This window comes from Microtus ochrogaster (assembly GCF_000317375.1).
Source record: "Microtus ochrogaster isolate Prairie Vole_2 chromosome 14 unlocalized genomic scaffold, MicOch1.0 chr14_random_2, whole genome shotgun sequence".
Lineage (NCBI taxonomy): Eukaryota > Metazoa > Chordata > Mammalia > Rodentia > Cricetidae > Microtus > Microtus ochrogaster.
The window spans coordinates 1112118-1125343 of record NW_004949097.1 but is presented as its reverse complement, the minus strand read 5'-3'; positions in this window follow the sequence as shown (position 1 = coordinate 1125343).

The window sequence follows — 13226 nt, the reverse complement described above, 5'->3', positions numbered from 1 at the left end:
AAAAAAAAAAAAAAAAAAGAAGACAGTGAGACCAGACCAGCTGATAGAAAGAGGCAGAAACAATCTGAGCTTCCTGGAAGTGGTTCAGACCAATGAGGCACCTGGAAAGGCAATTCCCCAACCTGTTGAGCTGCCTACAGGCTGTGCAGAGTGCTCCAGGTCCCCAGCTTTGTGAGCTGGGTGGGTTTTGGTGACGCTGCTGTCTTTGAGTCATTTCTGCTCTTGAAATAACCCCTCATTCATATTCCTTTAAGTAACCTTATGAAAACTCCCCAAGCTCTGAACTTTGGTCTGCTGTGGGTTCCCTATCTGGGGTAAGTAGATGTATGTGTTGCATCTCCCCAGATGGTGTTGTCACAGATGTTGGCACACGACACCATCTTAAATGTGAGTGGTACTAGCCCCATGGAGGACCAGAGTCCCAGATTAAATAAAAAGAAGAAAGTGAGCCAAACACCATCATTTGTCACCCTGTCTGTGATTCCTGACTTCAGAAGCAAAGTTACCCACTGCCTCACGCTCTTGATGCCAACTAATAGAGTAATCCCCCAACCCAGGTACCATCTTGTGTTCCAGTGACTGCCCTGGAAGATCTAGGCCTTGGAGCAACGCTTCCCTGTCCCCCAAGAGGAAGTCTGCAAGAGATGAAGTGTTTTCAAGAACTAGGGGGCTGCGATGTGTCACCAAAGCAGGAAGCTTTGCACCTAAGACTCAGAAGGCTGCTCCCAGGGAGAGACACACATCACCTGAGCCTGTGAAAACGAACGCCTGGGAATCATGGCAAAGAGAACCGATCCCATGGAAGAGCAGATTAGCAACATCCTGAAAATGGAAAATGTGGAAGCCAGCTTAGACAATCCCGTCGCTCCAGATCAGAGATTGTCCCGAGCTCCAGATCCCGAAAGAAAACCGATGAAGAACAGCAAAGACACGAGCAGAAAAGCGAGGGCTAAAGAGAGACGAAAAGATGACCCAGAAGGCCTAAGACACAAGGCTGCAGAAATCGACGTCTAGGGGCAAAGTCAGTGGGGAAAGACCGTGCTCCATCGACATCCCGACCTTGTGCAGCCAAGGAGAAAACAAACGAGAAAAGTACAGAGAGGAGTCTCTGGAGATGGCGACATCGGGCACTTGAGGTGAAATTAGGAGCAAAGTCACAGGGACCGTGAAAATATGTATCAAAGACATTTAAGAAGGAAAAATTGACTTAGTGATAAATTCCAGTGTGATTTTCCCCTCCAGGGTAAAGCGGAACAATAGTTAATGCTGCCCGGGTTTAAGGAACTGAGTGTTAAGCTTTCCTGGTTGTACTCTCTTCACACTCCAATGGAGATCATGATGGGGGGTCACTGGGGATCTCAGAGCAGTAACAATTTAAAAGTCTCAGAGTGGGCAGGCCAAGATGTGGCCTTCTGTCCTGCACAATAAAGCTCTGAAGTTAAAACAAACAAACAAACAAACAAAAACCTATGCATTTGAAAGGGGAAAAAGAAGACCCCCCTACCCCCAACCACTAACCTGGAAGTGAGGACTAGGAAACAAGACGATCGCTGGGGCAGAGCAGGCTCAGGTACGAGTGAGGAAAGGTTTTGGGAGCAGAGTGTGGTGGCTTGTAACTATAATCCAAGCACTTAGGGCTGAGGCAGGAGAATTACTACTACTTCAAAGTTAGCTTGGGCTACAGAGTTAGATCCTGAGGAGTTGGGGCAGGAAGGAGAAGGGAGAGAAAGATAAGACAAGGAGAGAAAGAGAGAGAGAGAGAGAGAGAGAGAGAGAGAGAGAGAGAGAGAGAGAGAGAGAGAGATATTCTTAGGTAACCTTCCAGGCCAGTGGTTCTCAACGTTCCTAATGCTGAGACCCTTTAATACAGTTCCTCCTGTTGCGGTGACCTCCAACCATAGTATTATTTTCGCTGCTACTTCATGACTGTGATTTTGCTATTGTGATGCATCGCAATCTAAATGTTTCTGGAGACAGAGGTTTGCCAGAGGGATTGAGACTCACAGGTTGGGAATCACTGTTCTGGGCAATTTTATGCATACATATGAACCCTAAATTTCCCACAAGACTGTTTCATTCTATAAATATTGCTCTGACCGCTTTTTGCGTTCATATAACAGGACCAACTTCTAATAAATCAGAACTGCTAAAGGCTTCATGTGTTTGGTTTTATCCTTGCTGGAGATTGAATCCATATACAAGCGTTCCCTGACTGAGCTCTACCCCAGCCCTACCAGGCATGTTTTAATGTCTGCTTTTCTCTTTAATGTCTACATTCTCATACATACTGTCAGTTCAATCAAACAATCAATCATGTAATCTTATGTCCAACGGAGTCTCAGAGCTAGAAAATGGCTCAGTGGTTGAGCGCTTACTGCTCTTACAGAGGATCCAGTAGTTCACTCCTAGCCCCCATGGCAAGTGGCTCCCAACCCCAGCTCCAGGAGATCTGACACTCTTTCATCCTCTCCTGGCACCCACTCGCCCCCAGACACACACACATGATTAAAAGACGAAGACAAGGTCTTGTGAGGAAGCTTAGACTGGCCTCAAACACTTGGCAATCCCCCTGCCTCTGTTTTCTAAGTGGGAGGACTTCGAGTGTGAAGCAAAATACCCAGGATCAAATGTTTTGTTCAGTTACCTTTTTGTTTCAAAAGAAAATCTAATATATATAAGTACATGAGCATTCTAGAAAATACACATTACTGTATATTTGTAAAAAAAAGCATATTTGTAAAAAAAGAATAGCAAAATAAAGAATATACATTTTAAATCAACAGTGTATAAGAATGTGTATGATATGTGTATATAAGTATGTGTATGATATATGTGCATATTTGTGTTTCTATGTATGTGCATACATGTAGGTGTGTGATCCGTGTATATGTATGTATATGTATATACGTGTGTGGATGTGTTTGTATGGTGTTATTTATTATGTATGTGGTGTGTATGTATGTGGATATATGTATAAGTATTGTGCATATGTATGTAGTGTGTGTATATGTGTATAGTGTATGTATATGTGCGTGTATATGTATATGTATGTAGGTAGAAGGGATTTAACATTTTCCCCAAGTTTTGTTGTCATCAATTGTATAATAGTCTTTCTTTACTGATGTGACATTTGACATTTGTCATGAAATAAATAACAAATGACATTTTAGCTGAGTGTAGTGGCCCAAACCTGGGTTACATGCTTGAGACCTTGTAGCTATTTGTATCTTTTAAAAGAGACTCCAGTTTGAAGGCAAATGACTCCAGTTCCCTGGAGCAGAGTACGAAGCATTAAGCATTAGAAGCGGGGCGGCAAGCCTGTGTGAGAGGCAGCTGCCCTGACTGCAAGAGGCCACCTGGGCGTCTACAGGAAAGAGGGCGATGCCGCTAAGCCAAGGCTTAACTATTTTGAAGACAGGGATCTTATCCTGACTCTGGTTAGTCACAGATCCCACACACAGTTGCCTTGCTTCCTTGGTCACCAGTGAAGCTGGGGAAAAAAATCACTCAACCTTGGAGGGAAGTACCGTGAAACTCAAGACCAGCCGTGCTTGCTTCTGGGTGATGCTGTTTCTGACTCAATTTACCTAAACTTTATGGTGTGAGTATGGGTGGGTGTGTTTTGTTAGTGGTAGGATTTTTGTTTGCTTGGTTGGTTGGTTTGGTTTGGTTTGGTTGAGATTTCTTTCTTTTTGTTGGTTTTGTTTTGGGGGTGATTTTTATTTTCTTTTGGTGGTTGTGGAATAAGACATGGCCATGTGGATATTGGCCTCCAAATCAATGTTGCAGAAGCTGGCCTGTAACTGATCCTTGGCCCTCACCTCTGGGGTTCTGGGGTTCCTGGCAGGTACTACCACACACAGCAGTGGTCTTCCGGTTCCTTTGGTGGTTTGAGCCAGGATCTCACTATGTGCCAAAAGCTTTCTCAAAGTCATCATCCCTCGGCTTCGGTCTCCCTGGTGTTGGGATTACCGGCAGGCACGACTATTACCAGCTAAGAAATGACCCCTTTGCTGTATTACCAACCCTTCTTCAATATTGTCTTTGTACGTGGGTGGGTTGCTCATCACTACAAATAAACCTATGCTAGGTCACTCCAGAAATGATTAGGGATGGGCTTAAATCCAACAAATGCCTTATTGTTTAAACTGTGTTCATCTTAGTGAAACAAAACATAAAATTTACCATTTCAGTCATTTTTGTGGCATATTGATTCTGTTTTATGAATGTCAATTTTAAACATTTGTTTTTCAGTCAGGCATGATGGTACATGCCTATAATTCCAGCACTCAGGGAACTAAGGCAAAAAGGTCACCTTGAGTTCACACTGGACTACAGAATGGCTCTTTCTCAACTAGAGAAACAAAACTTACCAAATAAAAAAGCCAGATGTGGTAACTTACACCTGTGATCCACGCACTTTGGAGGCTGAGGCAAGAGGATTACAGTTCTAGGCCAGCATAGTAAATTCTAGGCTAGCCAAGGTTACATAGCAAGACCCGTATCAAAAAATAATAATAATATATCGATCTAATCTACATGGGAAGCAGAAAAAGACAAGATCTCCTGAGTAAATTGGGAGCATGTGGACTTTGGGAGAGGGTTGAAGGGGAGGAGAGAGGCAGGGAGGGGAGCAGAGAAAAATGTAAAGCTCAATAAAAATCAATTAAAAAATAATAAAAAATTATAACAGCAATTATTTTCTTTTTCCTTTTTTTTTGAGACAGGGTTTTTCTATAGCTTTGGACCTGTCCTGAAACTAGCTCCTGTAGACCAGGCTGGCCCTGAACTCACAGAGATCCACCTGTCTCTGCCTCCCTGGTATTGGGATTAAAGGCATGCACCACCACTGCCTGGCAATTTTGTTTTTATTAAAAATAATGGTAGTCATAAAAACTAGAAAAGCAGACATGGGCAAGGTGCTCACATCTATAATCCAACGCTCAGAAGAAAGAGGAGAATCAGTATGAGTTTGAGGGCAGGAGTGACCTTTTCTCCAAAAGCCAAAAGGAAAGAGAAAATATAAAAATATATAGCTAGGCATGGAGACATAGACCCTTAGTCCCAGCTCTTGGAGACAGAGACAGAAGGGAAGTAATTCAAGGTCTGTCTATTCCACATGAAACCATCCTTTAAAAAAGGGGGGGTGGGGGAGAGAAAGAAAAACAAAAGAGAGAGAGAAAATAGATTTACAATATTAGGAAAGTTCTGGCTATGGGTACTGTAAGAAAATAATTTTTAAAAAGGCAAAGGAAGGGCAGGGGCATGCCGTTGTTCACATTATTTATAAATATCTAGTTGTTATTATTTGTTATGTGCCAGGGGATGTGCAGAGTACTACACACATAGTAAATAGTCCACTGCCCCTAACAGTGAGTTAAGGTCTCACACAGACCAAGCTGGACCTGAACTGGGTGTATAGGCAAGGATGACCTTGAACTCCTGACCCTACATCCCCACCTCCCCAGTGCCAGGATTATAGACATTTTCCACCATACTCAGCCTCCACTAGACATTTTTAATGACTTCATGAAAACACTAAGCATCTTCATTATATAAAAGACAAAATGGTGGCTTGAAGTTAGATGGTTGAGGCCATCTTCAGCTCCATAGTGGGTTTGAGGTCAGCCTAAATTACATGAGACCCAGTCTCAAAACAAAACAACCTCCCCCCAAACGGTTAAGTCAATGGGACTCCAACCCAAGCAGTCTGAGTTCGAAGTCAAACCACTGTTCCATTGTCTGATGGCGTGAATGTGGAAGCTGTTTTTTAGATAGAACAGGAACAAACTTTAATTTTCTAATACAATTTGTGCGTTTATTTTTTTTAATATTCAATTTATTTTAGTTATGTGTACATGTGTGTCTCTATGTGAGGGAGGGCATGCGCACATGTGAACATGGTCATCTGAGAAGGTCAGAAAAGGGCCTGGAGCTGGAGTTACAGGTAGCTGAGCGACCTGACGTGGGTGCTAGGACCTCGATTCTTGCCCTCAGCAAGAGCAGCAAGTGCTCTTAACCACGGAGCCAGCTCTCCAGCCCCTCCTCTGTGCATTTTTTTCAGTGTGTGATTAAAGATAGAGAGATTGAAGTTTATCATTTAAAATTATTTTTTAACAGTACAGTTCAGTGGCATTAAATATATTTGTATTAAATATATAAATATATAATAATATATTAAATATATTGGAGCTGGAGAGATGTCTCAGTAGTTAAGAGCATTTGCTGCTCTTGCAGAGGACCCAAGTTCCACTCCCAGCACCCACATTAGGGCTTACAAACTTTAGCAAATTCAATTCCAGGAGATCTACTGACTTCTTCTCACCTAAGGGCACCAGGCACGTACTTAGTGCATATACGTGCAGGAGGGCAGAACAGTTATCCACCTGATAATTTAAAATGTTTTTTTTCATTCACATTACTGTGAAATCATCACCATTGCCTATTTTTTTTTTAGCTTTTCTTAGGGTACATTCTACACTGAAAAAAATTAACTAGGGGGTTTAATTTATAATTTTATGTCATCAAATTTATTGCTATTTCATTTTATGAATTTTATGTTTTTCTATCATACTTAGAAATACCTTCCCCACTCTGATATTTAATTTTCGAATTTTTTCTCAGGGGGGCTTGGCTAATGGCTCAGTTGATAAAGTGCCTGTTTTTAAAACAGGGAGGAGGGCCAGAGCTGGACCCCCAGGACCCATGCCTGCAAAAGCATGGTCAAAACAGGGCTCTCGGAGTTGCTATAGGCAGACCCCTGCAGTGCAACGACCAGCCAGCCTGGCCTAATCGATGAGCTTCAGATTCAGTATAAGACCTTGTCTGAAAAAAAAATAAGGTTGAAAGTGATGAATGAAAGACACCTGACCTCAATCTCTGGCCTCTACACACACACCTGGCCTCAATCTCTGGCCTCTATACACACACACACACCCACAAACACACACACACACACTAACACTAACAAGTACATATACCATACCCATGGCACAGCACACAAGTTTTAAAAATTCTCTCAGGTTTCTTTGTTTATATTTATGATCTCATATTTTCTACTTCCTTTCTTTCAATTTTAAATAATTTATTATGTGTGCATGTGTGTGTGTACGCGTGCGATGGGGGTGTGACGCATTGTGTGTGGAATACAGACAACTGTGAGTTTGGTTCTCTCCTTCCCCCTGTACATGGGGTTCAGGATTGGACTCAGGTTTTTCGTGTTTGCTCGCTGAGTCTCTTTACCTACTCAGCTAATTTGCCAGCCCCTCCACTACAACCTTTGGTTCTCCAAGAATTTTTTCCAGTAGAAAATGTGACATAAGGATCCTCATTTTATTATTGTTATTTATGGTGCTGGGCTTCAAATCCAGAACCTTATGCACCCTAGAAAATCCTTCTATCATCACTGCCTGGCCTTTTCTTTCCTATTTCCTTTTGTGTGCTCTTTTTTTTTTCCTTTTATTTTCAGGACAGAGTCTCATGGAGCTTGGGCTGGGCTCAACTTACTGCAGAGCTGGAGATGACCTTGAACTCTTTATTCTCTGCTTCGAAAGTGCTGGAGCCACAGGTGTGCTGCCACACATCTGGTCTCTCCTGTCACTTCTTTAAAGCCAGCAATAGCTGGGCAGTGGTGATCCACATCTTTAATCCCAGCACTAGGGAGGCAGAGGCAGGTGGATCTCTGTGAGTTCAGGCCAGCCTGATCTACAATAGCTAGTTCCAGGAGAGGCTCCAAAGCTACAGAGAAACCCTGTCTCGAAAAAATAAAATAAAATAAATAAAAAATAACAAAATAAAATAAAGCCAGCAATAATTAAAATCAGAAAATTTAAATCCACATAGGACAAAAGAAGCTGGGAAATTTCTGGAAGGGGGTTAGAAAACGGAGCAGAAGGACTGATCTCACCAGAAATGAAACCACAGTCTGCATTCTTATAAATAATGCGGCCTGGGTGCATCAGAGACTGAAAGGGAGGGAGAAACAGTGAGGGGAGGGGGCAGGGGCCGTGACTCCATGGTAGAGCACCCTCCTAGCATGCAGGAGGCTCTGGGTTGGATCCCTAGCTCCTGGGGGTCACAGGGAGGATACATGACACACGATAGTCAAAGTCAATGGTTAATGTAAAGGCATTGGTGAGGTTATCATCTTTCCCATGGTCAGTATTCCTGTCAAAGAATACAGTGCCCTTGTTTACCAGTGCAGGTCACCCTAGAATGAGGATTTCACATCTACCCACCACCTTCTCGTCCCTTAAATATCAGTAGTAAATGTGACCCTGTTTGCACTTTGGAGTTTGTTCCCTCAATTATTCCTAATATCCTGGACTTCCCTGTCTCTCCTCCCAGGAACAGGAGAGCTACGGCAATCAAGTCTGATTTCATCAGAAATACAGTCATGTGTTGCTGATCACAGAGACACCTCCGAACCAATGTGCTATGACTGTGTGAACACCACGGAGCCGACTACAGACGTACAGCCAGCTGCACATCTAGGCTCCAGGAGAGAGGCTGCAGCTCCTGGCCCTCCCATCTGAACAGCTTGTCCTAGATCGCATACTTCAAGTGATTGTAACAATAATATTTGTCTATCCAAACATCTAAGCCCAGAAAAGTAAAAATAGTGCATAAAATAGCTTACACCGTGTATAAAATGCTGAGTAAAAAAAAAAAAAATGCAGAAAAGATACAAAATGGAAGCTGATTGTGGCAGTTTCTGCCTTTAATGCCAGTACTGAAAGGCAGACAGGAAGATCAAGTTTAAGGCCATGTGTGAGGGTCACTCGGCTGTCTCAACACAAACACAAACAAACAAGTATGAAATGCTGGGACTGTAGAGGACTCTTCCCAAGACCAGAGCACGCATGTCTGAGGCTTGTCCTGGGGCAATCAATAAGTAACAGGCAATGAATGTGGAGACCATTGACACATTACTGTGGACTCCATACACACTGGACAGTTGGACTAAATGTCATTTATTTTAACAATTTGTCTTAAATAATAAATTAACTTCTACGACATGTTTTTTATAACACTTTTTTTTCTTTCTTTCTTTATTTCTTTTTTTTTAACTATGTAACCCAGGCTGCCCTCAGAATCACTGTATAGCCAAGAATGACATTGAGCTTCCCCTCTCAAGTGTTAGGATTACCGCCATGTGCGACTATGCCTGCCTTTTCTTTAAAATAAATAAATAAATAACTTTTTTAACTTTTGTAATAACATCTTGTACATTTTGTAATAACACATTGTACAGCTATTTTAAAAATATTTTCTTTATGTGCTTAATCTGTGAGGTTATTTTTTTTTGTTGTTGTTGTTGTTGCTTGGTTGTTGTTTTATTTCGTTTTGGTATAGTCTCGTACAGGCCAGTTGGGCCTCTTAACTTGCTTTGTAGCTGAAGATGACCTTGAATTTCTGGTTCTCCCGACCTCCCTCCTGAGTGCCAGGATTACAGGCATGCACCAGGATACAAGGAGCTGGGGATCACAACTAGGGCCTGCTCATGGTAGGCCAGTATTCTCCCTACATCCCCAGCCCTTCTGCTTTAATTTACTTTAAAAAACATTTGGGACTGGAGAGATGGCTCAGTGGTTAAGAGCACCGACTGTTCTTCCAAAGGACTCCGGTTCAGTTCCCAACACACACATGGCAGCTCACAACTGTCTATAATTCCAATTTCAGGGGGCCTGACACCCATGGCCAAACACCAATGCACATAAAAACAAAACGACAAAAAAGACCACTTTAGAAAAACATTTTTTGTTAATTAGGCACACAGGATCAAGTTCATCTTTATCTGAGCCAGGTGTGGTGGTGCACATCTGTCACACAAGCACATGGGAGGCTGAGGGAGGAAGATTGCTTCAAGCTGTAGGTCAGCTACTCGGTAAGTTCAAGGCCAGTCTAACATCCTCTGAATTTTAGTATGCTTGCCTACCAGACACAAGGCTCTGGCTTCTATCCAGACACTGAAAAATAGAATCAATATGACATCTTTTGCCTCTACCTTTTACCCAGTCTTCCTGGAAGGTGGTGAGGGGCAGGGACATGCCTAGAACTATTGCCCCTTACGATGACAATAATGCCTTCTGAAGGGTTAACCTGAGAGTCTTTTACAGTTAACCTTAAACACATATCTAAGGAGGAGTATACCCTAAGATGGTAATAGGAGGTATTCAATAGAAACCTCACTGTGATACATGCACAAGCCAGTAACGGTCATTGACTATCATCAAGGATTGTACGGAATTGTGGGGCAGCGATTGGCTGCACACAGCTTATTGACACCAGCAGCATCACAAGCGTGAACAATTCACAGTGCCATGATATTAGAACAGCTATGACGTCAACGCGCAGTTTTTCTGCTCCATTCTTGCCCCCTGGGACCACTGTCAGCAGAAATGTACCCCAACAATTCGGCTCAAGCCTAATACCGCTTAAAGGTTAAAGCCTAGGTATTCACGTACGAGTAGAGTTCGTCTGTGTGTGTACAGGTCCTGTGTGCACGCACCCACGCATCACTGGCATCTTTTATTACCCTTCCCTCTCCATGAATCCGAAGCTCACTGTGTAAGCTAGAATGGATGTCACTGTGACCCAAGAATCTGCTTTGGTCTGTCCACTCACCAGCTCTGGATTTAAAATGTGCACTGCCAGTGATGGCTTTTATTTTTTATTTATTTATTTTATTTTATTTTTTTTTTGGTTTTTTTTTCGAGACAGGGTTTCTCTGTAGCTTTGGAGCCTGTCCTGAAACTAGCTCTGTAGACCAGGCTGGTCTCGAACTCACAGAGATCCGCCTGCATCTGCCTCCCGAGTGCTGGGATTAAAGGCGTGCGCCACCACCGCCCGGCTCAGTGATGGCTTTTAACACAAGTTCTGGGAACCCAGACTTGGGTCCTTATGCTTGTGCAGCCAGTGCTTTACCCACCAAGCCACACCCTCCCTGCCAAGGCCTCAATGCTGGCAGATTTCTACCTAGCTGTTCTAGAGCCTGAGTTTAAGGCCTCCCTTTTCCTGAAAGGTCAGGATGGGTGCAGTGGCACACGCCTATGAACCCACTTAGCAGGGAGATTAAAGTCAGGGATCTGCTGAGCCAGGGAGTTCAAAGCCAGCAAGACTTTATCTAAGAGGTGAGGGTGGGAGCAAGAGACTTTTATAAAATTATTTTTATTTTATGTGCATTGGCGTTGGGTCCCTGGCACTGGAGCTGTGAGCTGCCATGTGGGAGCTGAACCCAGGTCCTCTGGAAGAGCAGTCAGTGCTCTCAACCGCTGAGCCATCTCTCCAGCCCCTAAATTATTTTTTATTTTTGTCCTGGACCTCATTGAGATCCACCTGCCTCTGCTCTGTGAGTATTAGGATTAAAGGTGTGCACCGTCATGCCCTATTGAGTATTATTTAATGACCCTTTTTTTGTGTGTTCTTGATGGTATGTTTGAGGGCCACCTGCAGCCCAGGCTGACTTCAAACTCTCTAAGTAGCAAGACCGGCCTTGAACGCCAGCTCCTCCCGCTTCACCTCTCAAGTGTTGAGGTTGCAGGTGTGCTCACCACCATGCCAAGCGCAAACTTCAAAACCAGTCTGTATAGTCAGTCATTCGCTATCTGAATCTTATCTACAACACCCGGTCAGGGGCACATCCAGGGCTGGAGTCACATTCAAGATGGAGACCTGTTTCCTGAGACTACACACATAGTCCTCGGGAGTCAAGTTCCTCCTGAGGGTTCACACGGTTTCTCTTATAGATTGCCCATTCTGATTAGGCGGATCCCACGAAAGGCAGAAGAGACCATGCACCTCTGACAGAGTCAATGAATACAGCCTAGAGACCTGAGCAGGTGGGTTTATGACGGCAGTCAGAGACCTTAGTGCGCTGGGGGAGTTAAGAGGTTTGTCTGGCCAGTTCAGGACGGGACAGTTAAAAACTAAAAGCACAGAATACTGGTTTAGGGACTGTGGGGAGGCCAGGGCTGGGCATCTGGCTAAAGAAGGCTGAAGAAGACATCAGGGGAAACTTTATTAAAGGCAAAGGAAGAAAAGCAAAGAAAAAAAGGTATGTGTATGCTGGCTTTACCAATTCAGTGAAAGCTGATTGGGACTGGCTACGTTTGAATTATTATAAACGCTTAAATGCTTCACTGCAAAGAGAAACATAGTTGGATTCTAATCTAAAAACATCACCACTTGTATTAGACCTGTGCTACCAAGCAAATTGTCCTAAATCTTAACATACTCTTTCCAATGAATTTTCAGACCCAGAAATCAAAGGGACTTTATATCCCCTACCTCATTCTCAAGCAAGAACACTGGAAAACAGAGTTTGTTAGGTTTGGCTTTTTGTTTTGGGTTTCTTTAAAGTAAAGAAGAAAAAGAAAGAAACAAGAAAAGGACACCAACTGCCTCTGTCGTGATGAATTTTGACATATTCTAACCCCCGGAATAACACCCTCTTTGCTCTAAATAGAGTCTGTAGACACACCTTGCATTTGGTTTATTTCCTGGATGGGAAAATAATCATTTCCAGGATACCTACCCGCTCCCACCCTCCCCAAATCTACCTTTCCAGGGCAGGGGAAGGTGCATCGTCGTCGGACTCCGCCTGTGCCCTCCTAGTACCTCTGGCCAGCAGCCTGTGGGCCCGCACTCCCTGGACATCCTTGAATGTTTGATGCTACATCTCAACCCCAGCCGAAGCTTCCCGCCTGCACTCTGTCAACGGCACTTGGGGGCGGGGGTAACTTTTGGAACAGAAAGCTCCACCCATCCTGCTCCCTACCGCCTTCAACCAAACCAGCTAAAACACCCCACCTCAGGCTGCCCAAGTAAGTCTCATCACATGATATACGGTACTGTAATTTTTTTTTAAACAAGAAAACAAGCAACCAAAAAAAAAAAATTCAAACTACACGCGCGGGCCAATGGGGAATCAGGGGAAGGTGGGCGGGGGAAGTGCGGCGGACTGGGCGGGGACCCACGGACCTGGGGACCAAAGGATTCGTAAAACGCAGCGAGCGCACGGTTTGGGGTTTTTTCTTCCAAAACTAAGAGCGAGGCTCCGCCTGCAGCTTCAGCCTCTTAGATCCACCTTAAATCTTCAGTGGACTCGGTACAGGGATCAGTGGGCGCAGCCAATGCCAATCAAGTTTACAACCACCAGCTCGGGACGGAGGAGGGGGGGCTAGGAGTGGGGGGGGGACGAGGAATGGGGGGGCGAGAAAGAGAGA